General features: G+C 27.9%; 1 long non-coding RNA gene across 1 annotated transcript; it reads right to left on the bottom strand.

The window, feature by feature from the left end:
• Positions 1-225: 225 nt before the first annotated feature.
• On the bottom strand, positions 226-20,854 carry LOC133662370 (uncharacterized). The gene is made up of 3 exons (XR_009828098.1): positions 20,844-20,854; positions 19,164-19,246; positions 226-327 (listed from the first exon to the last, which is right to left on the bottom strand). It is a non-coding gene; the product is annotated as an uncharacterized LOC133662370 (long non-coding RNA).
• Positions 20,855-20,966: the final 112 nt, after the last annotated feature.

Here is a 20,966-nt window from a genome sequence, read left to right as displayed (position 1 = left end):
ATTTTCAATGTCTGGACTACAGGCAGGCCAGTCTAGTACCCGCACTCTTTTAATATGAAGCCACGCTGTTGTAACACGTGACTTGGCATTGTCATGCTGAAATAAGCAGGGGCGTCCATGGTAACGTTGCTTAGATGGCAACATATGCCATACCTGTATGTACCTTTCAGCATTAATGCTGCCTTCACAGATGTGTAAGTTACCCATGTCTTGGGCACTAATACACCCCCATACCATCACACATGCTGCCTTTTTACACTTTGCGCTTAGAACAATCCGGATGGTTCTTTTCCTCTTTGGTCCGGAGGACACGACGTCCACAGTTTCCTAAAACAATTTGAAATGTGGACTCGTTACCCTGGCATAATTACACTCTTTAGTGCATAAGTACGTTACACTTGCATACTTACACTTAGTCTTTAGTGCTTAAGTGTGTTCACCTTGCATACTTACACTTATCAGTGCTTAAGTGCCTTACCCTCTTATACTTACACTTAATATTTAGTGCTTAAGTGCGTTACTCTTGCATACTTACACTCTTTTAAAAAAAACGGTGAGATACAGGTAAACAATGGGGATTGGTTGGGGGGGGTTGAAATTTTTTTTTTTTAAATACATAATAATAATGCTGTATAATAGACTGTATTTATGTTATTCACATGTGAATAATGCTGATAATAGACAGTATTTATATTATTCACATGTGAACAATGCTGTATAATAGACTGTATTTATATTATTCACATGTGAAAAATTCTGTATAATAGACTGTATTTATGTTATTCACACGTGAATAATGCTGTATAATAGACTGTAGTTATATTATTCACATGTGAATACTGCTGTATAATAGACTATTTATGTTAATCACATGTGAATAATGCTGTATAATAGACTGTATTTATGTTATTCACATGTGAATAATGCTGTATAATAGACAGTATTTATATTATTCACATGTGAATAATGCTGTATAATAGACAGTATTTATATTATTCACATGTGAATAATGCTGTATAATAGACTGTATTTATATTATTCACACCTGAATAATGCTGTATAATAGACAGTATTTATATTATTCACATGTGAATGATGCTGTATAATAGACTGTATTTATATTATTCACATGTGAATAATGCTGTATAATAGACAGTATTTATATTATTCACATGTGAATAATGCTGTATAATAGACAGTATTTATATTATTCACATGTGAATGATGCTGTATAATAGACTGTATTTATATTATTCACATGTGAATAATGCTGTATAATAGACTGTATTTATATTATTCACATGTGAACAATGCTGTATAATAGACTGTATTTATATTATTCACATGTGAATAATGCTGTATAATAGACTGTAGTTATGTTATTCACACGTGAATAATGCTGTATAATAGACTGTATTTATATTATTCACATGTGAATAATGCTGTATAATAGACTATTTATGTTATTCACATGTGAATAATGCTGTATAATAGACTGTATTTATGTTATTCACATGTGAATAATGCTGTATAATGGACTGTATTTATATTATTCACACCTGAATAATGCTGTATAATAGACAGTATTTATATTATTCACATGTGAATAATGCTGTATAATAGACAGTATTTAATTATTCACATGTGAATGATGCTGTATAATAGACTGTATTTATATTATTCACATGTGAATAATGCTGTATAATAGACTGTATTTATGTTATTCACATGTGAATAATGATGTATAATAGACTGTATTTATGGTATTCACATGTGAATAATGCTGTATAATAGACTGTATTTATGTATTTCACATGTGAATAATGCTGTATAATAGACTGTATTATTCACATGTGAATAATGCTGTATAATAGACTGTATTTATGTTATTCACATGTGAATAATGCTGTATAATAGACAGTATTTATATTATTCACATGTGAATAATGCTGTATAATAGACAGTATTATTCACATGTGAATAATGCTGTATAATAGACAGTATTTATATTAATAACATGTGAATAATGCTGTATAATAGACTGTATTTATATTATTCACATGTGAACAATGCTGTATAATAGACTGTATTATTCACATGTTAATAATGCTGTATAATAGACTGTATTTGTATTATTCACATGTTAATAATGCTGTATAATAGACTGTATTTATGTTATTCACATGTGAATAATGCTGTATAATAGACTGTATTTATGTTATTCACATGTGAATAATGCCGTATAATAGACTGTATTTATGTTATTCACATGTGAACAATGCTGTATAATAGACTGTATTTATATTATTCACATGTGAATAATGCTGTATAATAGACTGTATTTATGTTATTCACATGTGAATAATGCTGTGTAATAGACTGTATTTATATTATTCACATGTAAATAATGCTGTATAATAGACTGTATTTATGTTATTCACATGTGAATAATGCTGTATAATAGACTGTATTTATGTTATTCACATGTGAATAATGCAGTATAATAGACTGTATTTATTTTATTCACATGTGAATAATGCTGTATAATAGACTGTATTTATGTTATTCACATGTGAATAATGCTGTATAATAGACTGTATTTATGTTATTCACATGTGAACAATTCTGTATAATAGACTGTATTTATATTATTCACATGTGAATAATGCTGTATAATAGACTGTATTTATGTTATTCACATGTGAATAATGCTGTATAATAGACTGTATTTATGTTATTCACATGTGAATAATGCTGTGTAATAGACTGTATTTATATTGTTCACATGTGAATAATGCAGTATAATAGACTGTATTTATGTTATTCACATGTGAACAATGCTGTATAATAGACTGTATTTATGTTATTCACATGTGAATAATGCTGTATAATAGACTGTATTTATGTTATTCACATGTGAATAATGCTGTATAATAGACTGTATTTATGTTATTCACATGTGAATAATGCTGTGTAATAGACTGTATTTATATTGTTCACATGTGAATAATGCAGTATAATAGACTGTATTTATGTTATTCACATGTGAACAATGCTGTATAATAGACTGTATTTATATTATTCACATGTGAATAATGCTGTATAATAGACTGTATTTATGTTATTCACATGTGAATAATGCTGTATAATAGACTGTAATTATATTATTCACATCTGAATAATGGTGTATAATAGACTGTATTTATATTATTCTTAATTTAATAATGCTGTATAATAGACTGTATTTATTATATTCACATGTGAATAATGCTGTATAATAGACTGTATTTATATTATTCACATGTGAATAAAGCTGTATAATAGACTGTATTTATGTTATTCACATGTGAATAATGCTGTATAATAGACTGTATTTATGTTATTCACATGTGAATAATGCTGTATAATAGACTGTAATTATATTATTGACATCTGAATAATGGTGTATAATAGACTGTATTTATATTATTCTTAATTGAATAATGCTGTATAATAGACTGTATTTATGTTATTCACATGTGAATAATGCTGTATATTAGACTGTATATATATTATTCACATGTGAATAATGCTGTATAATAGACTGTATTTATGTTATTCACGTGTGAATAATGCTGTATAATTGACTGTATTCATATTATTCACATGTAAAAAATACTTAAGTGTTTATTGTCTATTGTGAGCGAACTGTTGTGCTGAATTTCCCCCAGGGATCAATAAAGTACTTTGTATTCTATTCTATTCTATATAACGTTTAGTAATGTAAATACCTTTACAAACTGATGTTTGGCGTTAAATATCTTTAACACAGAGAGACAAGTGGTAGAAAATAGCTGGATGGATTGAGGCTGTATCAAGTAGCTATTTAGTTTACTCGTATTTCCCGCGTTGAACGGTGCGACGAGACCGGCTGGCTCTGTGTCGCCTTGGAAACGCTCAAAACAAAAGTAGCCCGCTTCGCTTTGCAGACCACAGACTTTCTTACCTCCGCCAAAAAGGTTATGTTTTGTCCTGAGCTTGTTTGTCTGTTTGTTAGCAACATAACTTGACCACTTATGGACAGACTTCACGTCCAAAAAACTATTATTGTTTTCTACGACGAGCACAAACACACTTCACGCCTCCACCTTCTCCGCTTAAAATTCTGGGGATGTTGTTTATTTACAGACATGGCCAACGCTAAAGCGCCAGAAAAAGAAAAAAAAAAGACTCACAAAGTATGTGTTAGATGTAAATATAAACGGAATACAATGATTTGCAAATCATTGTATTCCGTTTATATTTACATCTAACACAATTTCCCAACTCATATGGTTTGTAAGTACACAGTATACTTACTCAAGTGTACTGATGCAAGTACTCCCAACTGAGTCACTAAGAAGTGGTAATTGTCTGTTTATACCAATCAGGGGACGGCACTGTGTTTAGCTCCGCCCTCCTGCGCCCTACGCATGCGACCTTTACAAACTAGTTTTCGGTCCCCTTCAAAATAAAAGAAGTCTTTTGCCCGCGAGCGCGGCGTTGACGGTTCCTGGCTAATCTCTCCCGCGTCTACGCTCCAAGATGACATTGCCGCGACCTTTGCCGAGGAGGCCCCGCCCACTGCCGCCCCTCCCCCTTTGCAAAAAAATGGAAATGGCTTAGCACTATCGCCGTCGCCCCGGCAACCATCTGAGTCCCCCATCTCGCGCCGGAGAAATGAGTTCTGAACAGTCTGGAGAGAGGCAGGGATTAAACATGATCCCGCCGACGGCCTGTCAATCAAAACTTGCCTTCCGCTTCCAAGCAGTGAAAACATGGCAGCAAAAAGCAGGTATGTTGGGAGCGGAGACAAGAGTGTTTTCTAACAGCCTCAAATTAAAAAAAACTCCAAATACAATCAAAATTTGATTTTAAATGAGAAACTTAACAATGTTGGGTTTTTTCTTAAAAAGGACGTCCATACACACGTTTGGTTTTCATTGCAGCATTCTACTGTTTCTCATACGTTGACCCTGAAAGTAAACAAGGTATTACAAACAGGTGAAGTAGTAAGACACAATATAACACAAAATAATTTTTAAAAAAAAGGGTTTTAATTAATTAAATTCCCCTGACAATATTTCTGACTTGATTTCAATTTTTCTCAGATTTTTTTCTCTTCACATTTAACATTTTAAACAAATAATATCCATTTATTTATTTTAATACATTATTAGTTTTATGATTGTTTTTATTATTTTATGTTGTGTTTTTTTAATTTTTATATATATTATGAAAAATTTAAATATGTTTTGGATTGTTTGATTATTACTAGATAATGTCTGGACCATGCAGGCAAAAATACGTACAATAATGACATATATATACACTATATTGAAACATTTTAATATGTATGATATACTTAAATATTTAATTATTTGTGTACAATTATTAGAAATATGTACACTATATTAAAAATGTTTAATATGTATGATATACTTAAATGTTTGCATTTAATTGGCTGATTTTGAAAAAAATCTGAGAAAATTTGTGAAGTAGTAAGACACAATATAACACAAAATAATTTTTTTTAAAAAAGGGTTTAATTCATTAAATCATCCTGACAATATTTCTGACTTGATTTCAAATTTTCTCAGATTTTTTCTTCTTCACATTTAACATTTTAAACAAAAAATATCCATTATATTCATGTATTTATTTCAGTACATTATTATTTTTGTGATTTTTTTTTATTATTTGATGTTGTGTTTTTTTTTGTTTTTTTTTTATATATTATTAACAATTTAAATATGTTTTCGATTGTTTGATTATTACTAGATAATGTCTGGACCATGCAGGCAAAAATACGTACAATTATCATAGATATATACACTATATTGAAAAATTGTAATATGTATAATATACTTAAATATTTAATTATTTGTGTACAATTATTACAAATATATACACTATATTAAAAATGTTTAATATGTATGATATATTTAAATGTTTTATTATTTGCATTTAATTGGCTGATTTTGAAAAAAATCTGAGAAAATTTGTGAAGTACAAAGACACAATATAACACAAAATAATTTTTTTTAAAGGGTTTTAATTCATTAAATCTGACAATATTTCTGACATGATTTCAATTTTTCTCAGATTTTTTTCTCTTCACATTTAACATTTTAAACAAATAATATCCATAATATCCATGTATTTATTTTAATACATTATTATTTTTGTGATTTGTTTATTATTTGATGTTGTGTTTTTTTTATTTTTATATATATATTATAAAAAATGTAAATATGTTTTGGATTGTTTGATTATTACTAGATAATGTCTGGACCATGCAGGCAAACATACGTACAATTATCACAGATATATACACTATATTGAAAAATTTAAATATGTATGATATACTTAAATATTTAATTATTTGTGTACAATTATTACAAATATAAACACTATATTAAAAATGGTTAATATGTATGATATACTTAAATATTTGCATTTAATTGGCTGATTTTGAAAAAAATCTGAGAAAATTTGTGAAGTAGTAAGACACAATATAACACAAAATAATTTTTTTTTAAAAAGGGTTTTAATTCATTAAATCATCCTGACAATATTTCTGACTTGATTTCAAATTTTCTCAGATTTTTTCTTCTTCACATTTAACATTTTAAACAAATAACATCCATAATATTCATGTATTTATTTCAGTACATTATTATTTTTGTGATTTTTTTTATTATTTGATGTTGTGTTTTTTTTTGTTTTTTTTTTATATATCATGAAAAATTTAAATATGTTTTGGATTGTTTGATTGTTACTAGATAATGTCTGGACCATGCAGGCAAACATACGTACAATTATGACAGATATATACACTATATTGAACATTTTTAATATGTATGATATACTTAAATATTTAATTATTTGTGTACAATTATTACAAATGTATACACTATATTAAAAATGTTTAATATGTATGATATATTTAAATATTTTATTATTTGCATTTAATTGGCTGATTTTGAAAAAAATCTGAGAACATTTGTGAAGTAGTAAGACACAATATAACACAAAATATTTTTTTTTTAAAAAGGGTTTTAATTCATTAATGCATCCTGACAATATTTATGACTTGATTTCAATTTTTCTCAGATTTTTTTCTCTTCACATTTAACATTTTAAACAAATAATATCCATACTATCCATGTACTTATTTTAATAAATTATTATTTTTATGATTTTTTTAAAATTATTTGATGTTGTGTTTTTTTGTTTTTTTTATATATTATGAAAAATGTAAATATGTTTTGGATTGTTTGATTATTACTAGATAATGTCTGGACCATGCAGGCAAAAATACGTACAATTATCACAGATATATACACTATATTGAAAAATTTAAATATGTCTGATATACTTAAATATTTAATTATTTGTGTACAATTATTACACATATATACACTATATTAAAAATGTTTTATATGTATGATATACTTAAATATTTAATTATTTGCTTTTAATTGGCTGATTTTGAAAAAAATCTGAGAAAATTTGTGAAGTAGTAGGGCAAAATATAACACAAAATAATAATTAAAAAAAGGGTTTTAATTCATTAAATCATCCTGATAATATTTCTGACTTGATTTCAAATTTTCTCAGATTTTTTTTCTCTTCACATTTAACATTTTAAACAAATAATATTCATAATATCCATGTATTTATTTTAATAAATTATTATTTTTCTGATGTTTTTATTATTTGATGTTGGGCTTTTTTTTTTAAATATATATATTATGAAAAATGTAAATATGTTTTGGATTGTTTGATTATTACTAGATAATGTCTGGACCATGCAGGCAAACATACGTACAATTATGACAGATATATACACTATATTGAAAATTTTAAATATGTATGATATACTTAAATATTTAAATATTTGTGTACAATTATTACAAATATATACACTATATTAAATTTTTTTAATATGTATGATATATTTAAATATTTTATTGTTTGCATTTAATTGGCTGATTTTGAAAAAAATCTGAGAAAATTTGTGAAGTAATAAGACACAATAGGACAAAAATTTTTTAAAAAAAAAAAGGGTTTTAATTCATTAAATCATCCTGACAATATTTCTGACTTGATTTCAATTTTTCTCAGATTTTTTTTCTCTTCACATTTAACATTTTGAAAAAATAATATCCATAATATCCATGTATTTATTTTAATACATTATTATTTTTCTGATGTTTTTATTATTTGATGTTGGGCTTTTTTTTAAAAAATTTATATATATATATATATATATATTATGAAAAATGTAAATATGTTTTCGATTGTTTGATTATTACTAGATAATGTCTGGACCATGCAGGCAAAAATACGTACAATTATCACAGACATATACACTATATTGAAAAATTTGAATATGAATGATATAGTTAAATATTTTAAATATTTGCCTCGGGATCCCCTCGGGAGGAGCTGGACGAAGTGGCTGGGGAGAGGGAAGTCTGGGCTTCCCTGCTTAGGCTGCTGCCCCCGCGACCCGACCTCGGATAAGCGGAAGAAGATGGATGGATACTTAAATATTTAATTTTTTGTGTACAATTATTACAAATATATACACTATATTAAAACATTTTAATATTTATGATATAATTAAATATTTAATTATTTGCATTTAATTGGCTGATTTTGTTATGTTATTATTATTCCTGTAACGTGTTTACCTATAATTATTATTTCTTAATAATTTTTTTACCTAAACGTATTGGTATAATGCAGGGGTCCCCAAACTTTTTGACTCGGGGGCCGCATTGGGTTAAAATAATTTGGCCGGGGGCCGGACTGTATATATATATATATATATATATACAGTCCGGCCCCCGGCCAAATTATTATATATATATATATATATATATATATATATATATATATATATATATATATATATATATATATATATATATATATATATATATATATATATATATATATATATATATATATATATATATATATATAAGTGTGTGAATGTGAGTGTGAATCTGTGTTGGCCCTGCGATGAGGTGGCGACTTGTCCAGGGTGCCCGAATGCAGCTGAGATCGGCTCCAGCACCCCCCGCAAACCCAAAAGGGACAAGCGGTAGAAAATGGATGGATGGATGAATAAGACAAACTGGAGAAACCCACGTCCCCTAAAGGCCTCTCTTCTGATTGGCTTGTTGCTATAAAAACTAAAAGGTCGATTATTTGTCCACAGAATCGTCATCATTATTATTCATATTATTATTTATTTTGAATACGCTTAAGCTGGTGATGCTTTTCTTGGCTCCTTTCTTTTTTGCTTCAGCATCCACGGAGCCCACCCACTCATGGATTATTCTGCTCATGGGGAGGTGGGTTGGGGGGGTTGGGGGGGGAGGGGGGGTGGCGAGGATATAAGGCTTGTTTGTTTGACATGGACGACCCCCCCCCTCCCCCACCCCCCACCCCCCATCCCTGACGTTTAGACGTGATAAACATCTGATGGTGTTGCTAGGATACCAAGCAAGCTGATCAATGTGTGAGGAGGCTGCAGGCAGAGGAATCACAACAATGATGATAATCATAATGATCATGAAAATGTGCTAATTAGACATTTCAAGCATGGCGCAACAGTTGCGTTTATAAACAGGGGCGGCCCTGACGTCATAGGCAAAATGCCATTTGACAAATTCGGAATTTAATAAAACAACATGTCTTATTTTTAGTTCAATGTTTTCATTTGAGTGTATATTTATTTATATTATTTTGTAAATGTTTTCATTTTTGACAACATTTAACAAGATTTTGCTATCATATTTAACATTTGGAGTTTAATATATATCATACAAATATCAAAAGGTATTCTTTTTAATTCAATGAATTCATTTTAATTGATTTGTATTTGTATTATTATTATTGATCTTTTTTTAATATTTTTTGTTTAAAAAAAATAATTCTACAATAATTGCTATCACATTTAAAATTGGAATTCATGTATACTGTATTGAATAAATATCTAAATATTGTCATTATAATTAAATTATTTAATTTTAATTGATGTCTATTTTTCAATATGTATTTATCATTTTAAAATGGGTTTCTTTAAGAACAATTACTATCCCATTTAAAATTTAGAATTTAATGTATATACAATAAATATTATTTTCAAAATAATAATTCATCTCACTTTTAAAATCTGAAATGTAATATATGTTAATAAATAACAAAAAGTCTGCTTTTTAATTCCCTTTATTAATTTTAACAGATGTTTATATATTTTTATTTATTTATCATTTTTTAAATGTTTTTTTCCCCCAAAATATTTAATTAATAATTGCAATCACATTTAAAATCTGTATTTAAATATATATTAAAGAAATAAAATGTATTCTTTTGAATTCACTTTTTTTATTTTAACGGATGTTTATATATTTTTATTTATTTATCATTTTTAAATGTTTTTATTTTTCCAAAATGTTTAGTTAATAATTGCTATCACATTTAAAATATGTAACTAAATACACATTACATAAATAACAACATGTCTTCTTTTTAATTCACTTCATTCATTTTAACGGATGTTTATATATTTTTATGTATTTATCATTTTTAAAATATTTTTGTTTTTCCAGAATATTTAATTAATAATTGCTATCACATTTAAAATCTGTAACTGAATACATGTTACATAAATAACAAAATGTCTTCTTTTTAATTAAATATATTTATTTTATTGGATTTTTATATATTTTTATTCATTTATCATTTTTGAAATGTTTATATTTTAAAAAATGATAAATGAATAAACATATAAACATCCGTTAAAATTAAAATAAAAAAGTGAATAAAAAATAATACCATGGATGGATGGATGGATGGTATTATTTTTAATTCACTTCTTTTTAATTTTAACGGATGTTTATATATGTTTATTCATTTATCCTTTTTAAATGTTTTTATTTTTCCCAAAATATTTAAATAATAACTGCTATCACTAAATTAAAAATTAATATGAATTAAAAATACGTTTTATTCATTTAATATATATTTAATTACAGATTTTAAATGTGATAGCAATTTTTTATTAAATATTTTGGAAAAATAAAAACATTTCAAAAATGATAAGTGGATAAAAAATGTATGAACATCCGTTAAAATAAAATTAAAAAGTGAATTAAAAAGAATAAGTTTTATTTATTTAATATATATTTGATTACAGATTTTAAATGTTAAAGCAATTATTAATTAAACATTTTGGAAAAATAAAAAAAATTCAAAATGCTAAATGAATAAAAAATATACAAACATCCGTTACAATAAAAAAAGTGAATTAAAAATATGTTTTATTTATTTAATATATATTCAATTACAGATTTTAAATGTGATAGCAATTATCAATTAAATATTTGTACAAATTAAAAACATTTCAAAAATATTTAATATTTAATATTTAATTAATAATTGCTATCACATTTAAAATCTGTAATTAAATATATATTAAATAAATAAAACGTATTATTTTTAATTCACTTTGTTATTTTAACGGATTTTTATATATGTTTATTAATTTATAATTTTTGAACATTTTTTATTTTTCCAAAATATTTTAATAATAATTGCTCTCACATATCAAATCTGTAATTAAATATCTATAATTAAAAAAATAACAAAATGTCTTCTTTTTAATTAACTTCACTAATTTCAACGAATGTCTATAAATGTTTTTATTCTTTATTTAAATTGTTTTTATTTTTAAAATAATAATTTATCTCACACTTAAAAAATCTGAAATTTTATATATGTGAAATAAATAACAAAAAGGCTTCTTTTTAATTCCTTTTATTCATTTTAATGGATGTTTATATATTTTTTATTTATTTATCATTTTTTAAATGTTTTTAATTTTCCCAAATATTCAATTATAATTGCTATCACATTTAGAATATGTAACTAAATTACATAAATAACACACTATCTAATTTTGAATTAAATATATACATTTTATCGGATGTTTACATTCTATTACTTGGGTTCGTCATTTTTAAATTGTTGTTTTATTTCTATAATGATGAAATAATTACTGCTATTAAAATAATGTATCATTTCGTGTCAACTATTAATTGATAAATACGGCAACGTTATTTTTAAAAACTTTAATTAAATAAATAAATCAATCAATCAATCAATCAATCAATGTTTATGTATATAGCCCTAAATCACAAGTGTCTCAAAGGGCTGCACAAACCACAATGACATACTCGGTTCAGAGCCCACATAAATTAAATATATATTAAATACATAAGACGTATTCTTTTTAATTCACTTTGTTATTTTAACGGATTTTTATATATGTTTATTCATTTATAATTTTTTTATTTTTTTTATTTTTCCAAAATATTTTAATAATAATTGCTACCACATATCAAATCGGTAATTAAATATCTATAATTAAAAAAATAACAAAATGTCATCTTTTTAACTAACTTCACTAATTTCAACAGATCTCTATAAATGTTTTTATTCATCATTTAAATTGTTTTTATTTTTAAAATAATAATTGATCTCACACTTATAATCTGAAATTTTATATATGTTAAATAAATAACAAAAAGTCTTATTTTTAATTCCTTTTATTCATTTTAATGGATGTTTATATATTGTTATTTATTTATCATTTTTTAAAAATGTTTTTAATTTTCCCAAATATTTAATTATAATTGCTATGACATTTAAAATATGTAACTAAATTACATAAATAACACACTATCTTATTTTGAATTAAATGTATGCATTTTATTGGATGTTTACATTCTATTACTTGGGTTCGTCATTTTTAAATTGTTGTTTTATTTCTATAACGATGAAATAATTACTGCTATTAAAATAATGTATCATTTCGTGTCAACTATTAATTGATAAATACGGCAATGTTCTTTAAAAAAAAAAAAAAAGTATACAGTGTGCAGACATGGCCATTTAAAATCTACCTAAACGTGTGTTGTAGGTGTGTGTATGTGTGTGTGTGTGTGTGTGTGGGGGGGGGGGGGGGGGGGGGGGGGGGTTTGCATGATGAATGATGTGTTCTTGGTCCAAAATAAATCAGCAGCTGAGTGCAAGGGATGGCAGGTCGATGCTGTTAATTTCAGGTTGAAATTGACACACTAATTATAAACTGGAAGACTGGCGGGAGAGATTAGAGATGCCACCCCACCCCCCTCTTCCCCCCTCCCCCTCCTTTATCAGATCCCCTCTTCTATTTTAGCAATTAAACATGCTAAAAGCATTTCTCGGCCCCTGCAGGATGAAACCCGGCCATCAGATTCATTGTGATGTATTAGATGCAATAAATTATCCCCGTGTAACAAAACATGGCTGCGCTGAAAGGCTGATAATCTGCAGAGGCGAGATAAGGATTCATTATTCCCAATCATTATGAATCCAGCCTTGGCGCGCACTTCTTTTCTTAATCAGCTTCTGTGATCCTGGAGACGTGCGGCGGCAGATAAGAGGACGATTCTCCCCACCTCGGCCTAATATTTGCTTTTGCAAATCAAAATGTGTGCAGCGAGAAAGAAGAAGCTGCACCTTTTTTTTTTCGTATTATTTTTGTCTTTGGTGTTTGTGTTTGTTTTGTTTGCAATTAAGGTCATCTTTGGCGCTCACCCCGTTTATATATTTTTATTTATTTATCATTTTGAAATGTTTTTATTTTCCAAAATATTTAAGTAATAATTGCTATCACATTTAAAATCTGTAATTAAGTATATAATAAATACATAAAATGTATTCTTCTGAATTCACTTTTTTATTTTAACGGATGTTTATATATATTTTTTATTCATTTAGCAATTTTAAATGTTTTTATTTTTCCCAAATATTTAATTAATAATTGCTATCACATTTAAAATCCGTAATTAAATATATATTAAATAAATAAAATGTATTATTTTTAATTCACTTTTTTATTTTAACGGATGTTTGTATATTTTTATTCATTTATCATTTTTGAAATGTTTTCATTTTTCCCAAAATATTTAATAAATAATTGCTTTCACATTTAAAATCTGTAATTAAATATATATTAAATAAATAAAACGTATTATTTTTAATTCACTTTTTTCCATTTTAACGGATATATGTTCACTCATTTATCATTTTTGAATGTTTTTATTTTCCAAATATTTAATTAATAATTGCTATCACATTTAAAATCTGTAACTAAATACATATTACATAAATAACAAAATATCTTATTTTTAATTCACTTTATTCATTTTAACAGATGTTTAAATGTTTTTTTTTTAATTTATCATTTTCTAAATGTTTTTATTTTTCCTAAATATTTAATTAGTATTTTTTTAATTCACTTTTTTCTTTATTTTAACAGATGTTTATATATTTTTTATTCATTTATCATTTTTGAAATGTTTTTATTTTTCCAAAATATTTCATTAATATTTGCTATCACATTTAAAATCCGTAGTTAAATATATATTAAATAAATACAATTTATTATTTTAATTCCCTTTTTTTTTTTTTAAAGGATGTTTATATATTTTTATTCATTTATCAGTTTTGAAATGTTTTTATTTTTCCCAAATATTTATATCACATTTGAAATCTGTAATTAAATATTATAAATAAAACGTATTATTTTTAATTCACTTTTTTTATGTTTTATTTTTATTTTTGTGTTTGTTTTGTTTGCAATTAAGGTCATCTTTGGTGCTCACCCCCTCCCCCACCCCCACCCCCACCCCCTCCCCCTCCCCCCAACACGTGCACGCGCAGCCTCGTGCATGCACCAAAAAATATTATTATCATTATTATTATTAATGTGCTTTAATTGAATGTTTGCACCACCTTGACCACAAAAATAAGCACTTTATTCCAATAAAAGCAGCAATCAATCCCCCTTTTCTGTTTGGATACTGCAATACTAATTCCACAAATGAAAAGCTCAGATTAGCCTGCGTGGAAATAGTGAATTATTCATTTGGCGCCACTTTATACAGCCAATTAATTTATGACTTTAATTCAATTTCTCCGTGGGAGATAGATGCGGGTGTGATCGCTTTACGTTCTCCTTGACAGAGTCCACGCAGTCAAGAAGAGCTCAGGCAAGAAGATGCTAAATATGGCGACTAGGATGTTGGAAATCGGGAATATTTCAACTGGTGAGAGCCAAATATTTCATTTTTAAAGCTCCAAGCAAGCTTTATTGCAGACTCCAACGTCCAAGTAGACATACAAACAAAGAAAAATAAATAATAATTAAAAAAAACAGTATAAAAGGCATTATCACATACTATTAAAATAGCAACATTCCATCCGGAATAAGCCTTTAATATACAGAAACTATAACAAATTAACATGAATATTGTAACATATTTAATGTAAATTATATTTATTTGTGGCTAGCAGCAGCATGCTAACTGTAAAAAAAATATTAATAATAAAAAAAACAGTATAATTATCATATAATATTAAGATAGCAACATTCCATCCAGAATAACCGATTAATAAACACAAACTATAACAAATTAACATGAATATTGTAACATATTTGATATAAATGAGAATAATTTGTGGCTAGCAGCGGCACGCTAACTGTAAAAAACTAAAAAAACTAAAAAAAACAGTATAATTATCGTATAATATTAAGCTAGCAACATTTCATCGAGAATAAGCCTTTAATATACACAAACTATAACAAATTAACATGAATATTGTAACACATTTAATGTAAATGATATTTATTTGTGGCTAGCAGCAGCATGCTAACTGTAAAAAAAAAAAAAACATAAATAAAAAAACTGTATAATTATCACATAATATTAAACTAGCAACATTCCATCTGGAATAACCGATTAATAAACACAAACTATAACAAATTAACATGAATATTGTAACATATTTAATGTAAATTATATTTATTTGTGGCTAGCAGCAGCGCGCTAACTGCTAATTTTTTTTTTTTTTAATATAAAAAAATTAAAATAAATAAAGTATAATTATAATATAATATTAAACTAGCAGCATTTTATCCGGAATAACCGATTAATAAACACAAACTATAACAAATTAACATGAATATTGTAACATATTTAATGTAAATTATATTTATGTGTGGCTAGCAGCAGCATGCTAACTGCAAAAACAAAACAAAAAACAAAACAAAACAGTATAATTATCATACAATATTAAGCTAGCAACATTCCAGCCGGAATAAGCCTTTAATAAACACAAACTATAACAAATTAACATGAATGTTGTAACATATGCAATGTAAATTATATTTAATTGTGGCTAGCAGTAGCACGCTAACTGTAAAAAAACACCAAAAAAATAATAAAAAAAAACATTATAATTATCAGATAATATTAAGCTAGCAACATTCCATCCGGAATAACCGATTAATAAACAGAAACCATAACAAAATAACATGAATATTGTAACATATTTAATGTAAATTATATTTAATTGTGGCTAGCAGTAGCACGCTAACTGTAAAAAATAAAATAAAAACAAATAAAAAAAAGTATAATTATCAGATAATATTAAGCTAGCAACATTCCATCCGGAATAGCCGATTAGTAAACACAAAATATAACAAATTAACATGAATATTGTAACATATTTAATGTAAATTATATTTAATTGTGGCTAGCAGTAGCACGCTAACTGTAAAAAAAACAAAAAAATAATAAAAAAACAGTATAATTATCAGATAATATTAAGCTAGCAACATTCCATCCGAATAGCCGATTAGTAAACACAAAAATATAACAAATTAACATGAATATTGTAACATATTTAATGTAAATTATATTTAATTGTGGCTAGCAGTAGCACGCTAACTTGAAAAAAAACAAAACAATAATAAAAAAACAGTATAATTATCAGATAATATTAAGCTACCAACATTCCATCCGGAATAGCCGATTAGTAAACACAAAATATAACAAATTAACATGAATATTGTAACATATTTAATGTAAATTATATTTATTTGTGGCTAGCAGTAGCACGCTAACTTGAAAAAACCCCAAAAAATAATAAAAAAACAGTATAGTTATCAGATAATATTAAGCTACCAACATTCCATCCGGAATAGCCGATTAGTAAACACAAAATATAACAAATTAACATGAATATTGTAACATATTTAATGTAAATTATATTTATTTGTGGCTACCAGTAGCACGCTAACTGTAAAAAAAAACAAAAAAATAATAAAAAAAAACAGTATAATTATCAGATAATATTAAATTAGCAACATTACATCCGGAATAACCGATTAATAAACATAAACTATAACAAATTAACATGAATATTGTAACATATTCAATGTAAATTATATTTATGTGTGGTTAGCAGCAGCAAGCTAACTGTAAAAAATAAAAATAAATAAATAAAATACGATCCCGTTTCGCAGCTGTCCTCCTATGTCCACGTGACGTCACGACGTCACATGTTCAGCTCGGCCTCCTCCGTCCTTTTTTGCTCTTTTATGTCCAGAAAAGCGATAAACGTTAAAAAAAAAACAGACCAAAATATCTCGGGGTTTTTATTTTGTCAGAGCCGGAAGAGGCCGAGCGCGGCGTGTGCACGTGGGGCGCGTGCGTGCGCAACCCCCCTCCACCCCCCTCCTCCTCCTCTGCGCCGCTCGTGCACACGCGGACTTTCTGCCAGCGCGTGCATCCTCCGCTCATTCGCGGGAAAAAAAGGCGAGTAAGCAGGTCAGTAAAATATATTATTATTATTATTGTTTATTTATTTATTAATTAATTATTATTGCACGACCGCGTCCTTTCTCCGTGCATGCGCGCGCGTGTGCGTGTTTATTGGCAGAATGCAACTTTTTTTTAAATTTTTATTTATTTTTTATTTATCATCCGGCACGGATCGGGTCGTTATTATCGCGATCGATTAATATGAACGATACGGCTAATATAACGGTGATGAGGGGGGGGGGGGGGGGGGGGGGGGGGGGTCGAGATCGTGTCCGGTGCCGTGGAGCTGCGTGTCCCGCGTGCACGCAGCCTCACGCACCGTCGCCATTGTTGCCATTTGCGTGGTCGTTGCCTCATCTGCTGCTCAAATGACAACCAAATATTAATTAAAAAAACAAAGATGACGTCATTAAAAAATCTAATAAAGAAGGCCTGAAAAAAAAAGCTCATTTTTTTGCATTTATTTTGTTGCGTTCTCAATAATTCCACGCAACAATACATTATTTGCATTATTTTATTGCTATTAATTATAATAACAAGACATAATTAAGGGAAAGAAATCTAAAAAAAATTTTTTTTTTACTTTAATACATCATTTTAACGTCTTGACCCCTTCTAAGAAGTCAATAACATTTTCCCGCTGCTTATTTGACCAATTCATCATCATTATTATTTTTAAATGTCCACACCATTTATTATCATGATGCGTTCGAGTTCATTCCTCCGCGTGGTAATTTGGAAATAATCCTACAACACGTGATTGAGCATCTAAATCTAACAATATTTGGCCTGCGTAACTTATATTGACAATTTTAGTTGTCATTATTTGACCAAAATGGACATTTCCGCGATGAAAAATGTACAATTATACCAATCTGATCTTTTTTTGTTGTCGTTTCTGTGCCAGCCTTTTTGTTGTCCTGCTGATGAATTGACTGCTAAGAAAAGATCACAAGGCCAAGTACGCGCACGCGCGCGCGCGCGCACACGCACGCGTTATCAGTACCATTTCATTCCACGCAGGCTGCCAGTAGAATAATCCACTCCCGTCTTAAATTGTCACATAACAAACGCGGGGTGACACGTGCACGCGCGCGCGCACACACACACACACACGCACACAAAAGCAAAACACGTCAGATTAAAATCTAAACTCTCTCTAATTCTATATTGTTTGGAATTCAACAATTCCATTAATTTACCTCTTTTTTTTTCTTCCCCCCAGTCATTTTATTTAAAAATAAATAATATTATAATATAAAAATGATATAAAAAATAAATACAATTTCATAATAATTAGTCGTGTTGATTTTAGTGACACAGGAAAAATAATTGTCATCATTTTTGTGTGTAAATGAAGAAAACGTGTGTGTGTGTGTGTGTGTGTGTGACGTCATGAGTGAAATGTACCTTTTTTAATCCAATAGATCAGTCGCATCACCTCCTCACTTCCGGGATGTTTACCCCGCCGTGACGTCACACCCAATGGCCTCCTGCGTGACACACACATTAATAACAAAATATGTTATTGTTCCTATACAATTTAATAATATGCTTTATATCGTCATTTTGCATATTTGTACTCTTATTTTGGTAATGAGTTCATATTGCGCTGATTGTTGACGTCAGAGGTGATGTTTTATTGTTGCTAGCGATAGTGTTTATTTGTATTTTGCCATGAAAACATATATTCAGTCAAATAAAAAAACAGAACAAGTGAAGCTTCAAAATAAAATATACATTTAAGTCAAACAGAAATGTAGTAAATGTGACGTTTTATCGCGGTAAAACATACATAAAAAAACAGTGAATGTGACACTTTATAAAGACAAAACATTATTGAATATAAAGCAGTAAATGTGATGCTTTAGAATGATAAAACATAGATTTACTAAAAAAAAAAGCAGTACATGTTAAGCTATTATATGCTAAAACATACATTTATCAAATAAAAAGCAGTATATGTTAAGGTACAAGATGATAAAACATAGATTTATAAAATGAAAAGCAGCTATAAAATGATATAACATTGATTGATCAAATAAAAAGCAGCTATAAAATGATATAACATTGATTCATCAAATAAAAAGCAGCTATAAAATGCTAAAACATACATTTATCAAATAAAAAACAGTATATGTTAAGATATAGATGATAAAACATTGATTCATCAAATAAAAAGCAGCTGTAAAATGATAAAACATTGTTTAATCGAATGAAAAGCAGCTATAAAATGCTAACCCATTGATTTATCAAATAAAAAACAGTGTATGTTAAGCTATAAGATGACAAAACATAGATTTATCAAATAAAAAGCGGCTATAAAATGCTAAAACATACATTTATCAAATAAAAAGCAGTATATGTTAAGCTATAAGATTATCAAAACATTGATTCATCAAATAAAAAGCAGCTATAAAATGATAAAACCTACATTTATCAAATAAAAAGCAGCTATAAAATGCTAAAACATACATTTATCAAATAAAAAGCAGTATATGTTAAACTATAAGATTATCAAAACATTGATTTATCAAATACAAAGCAGCTATAAAATGATAAAACCTACATTTATCAAATAAAAAGCAGCTATAAAATGATAAAACCTACATTTATCAAATAAAAAGCAGCTATAAAATGATAAAACATACATTTATCGAATAAAAAGGCAGTATATTTTAAGCTATAAAATGATAAAACATAGATTTATCAATTAAAAAGCATCTATAAAATGCAAAAACCTACATTTACTGAATAAAAAGCAGCAAGTAAAGCTGATGTGTGAGCAAACACGGCTATCTTCTTCTTACACTTTCAACAAATGATGTGTGCGCGTGCGCGCGCGCCCGCGCCCGTTTAACGTGATATATATCCCGGCGGCGGCGCGTGCATGGCGTTTAGGAGTCATGTGACCGCGAGAGGACGCAGTGGTGCAGCGGGAGTCACAGCCGCCAAACACGCCCCCCCCCTCCACACACACACACACACACACACACACACACACACACACACTCACACACACACACACGAGCGATTTGTTGACGATTGAAGTGTAATCTATTACAATATCACCCGCGCATGCGCACTTACCCCACTCCAACCTCCCATTGACTGCACTATATAACGTGTGTATATAGGAGACACGTCCCGCGGGTGTTCAATTAGGACAGGCCCCGCCCCCCCCCCCCCGCCCCATTGGGCCGGGATGACACC

This window comes from Entelurus aequoreus, linkage group LG12 (assembly GCF_033978785.1).
Source record: "Entelurus aequoreus isolate RoL-2023_Sb linkage group LG12, RoL_Eaeq_v1.1, whole genome shotgun sequence".
Taxonomy (NCBI): Eukaryota; Metazoa; Chordata; class Actinopteri; order Syngnathiformes; family Syngnathidae; genus Entelurus; species Entelurus aequoreus.
The sequence above is the reverse complement of the archived record's forward strand: the minus strand, read 5'-3'. Positions and strand labels throughout refer to the sequence as shown.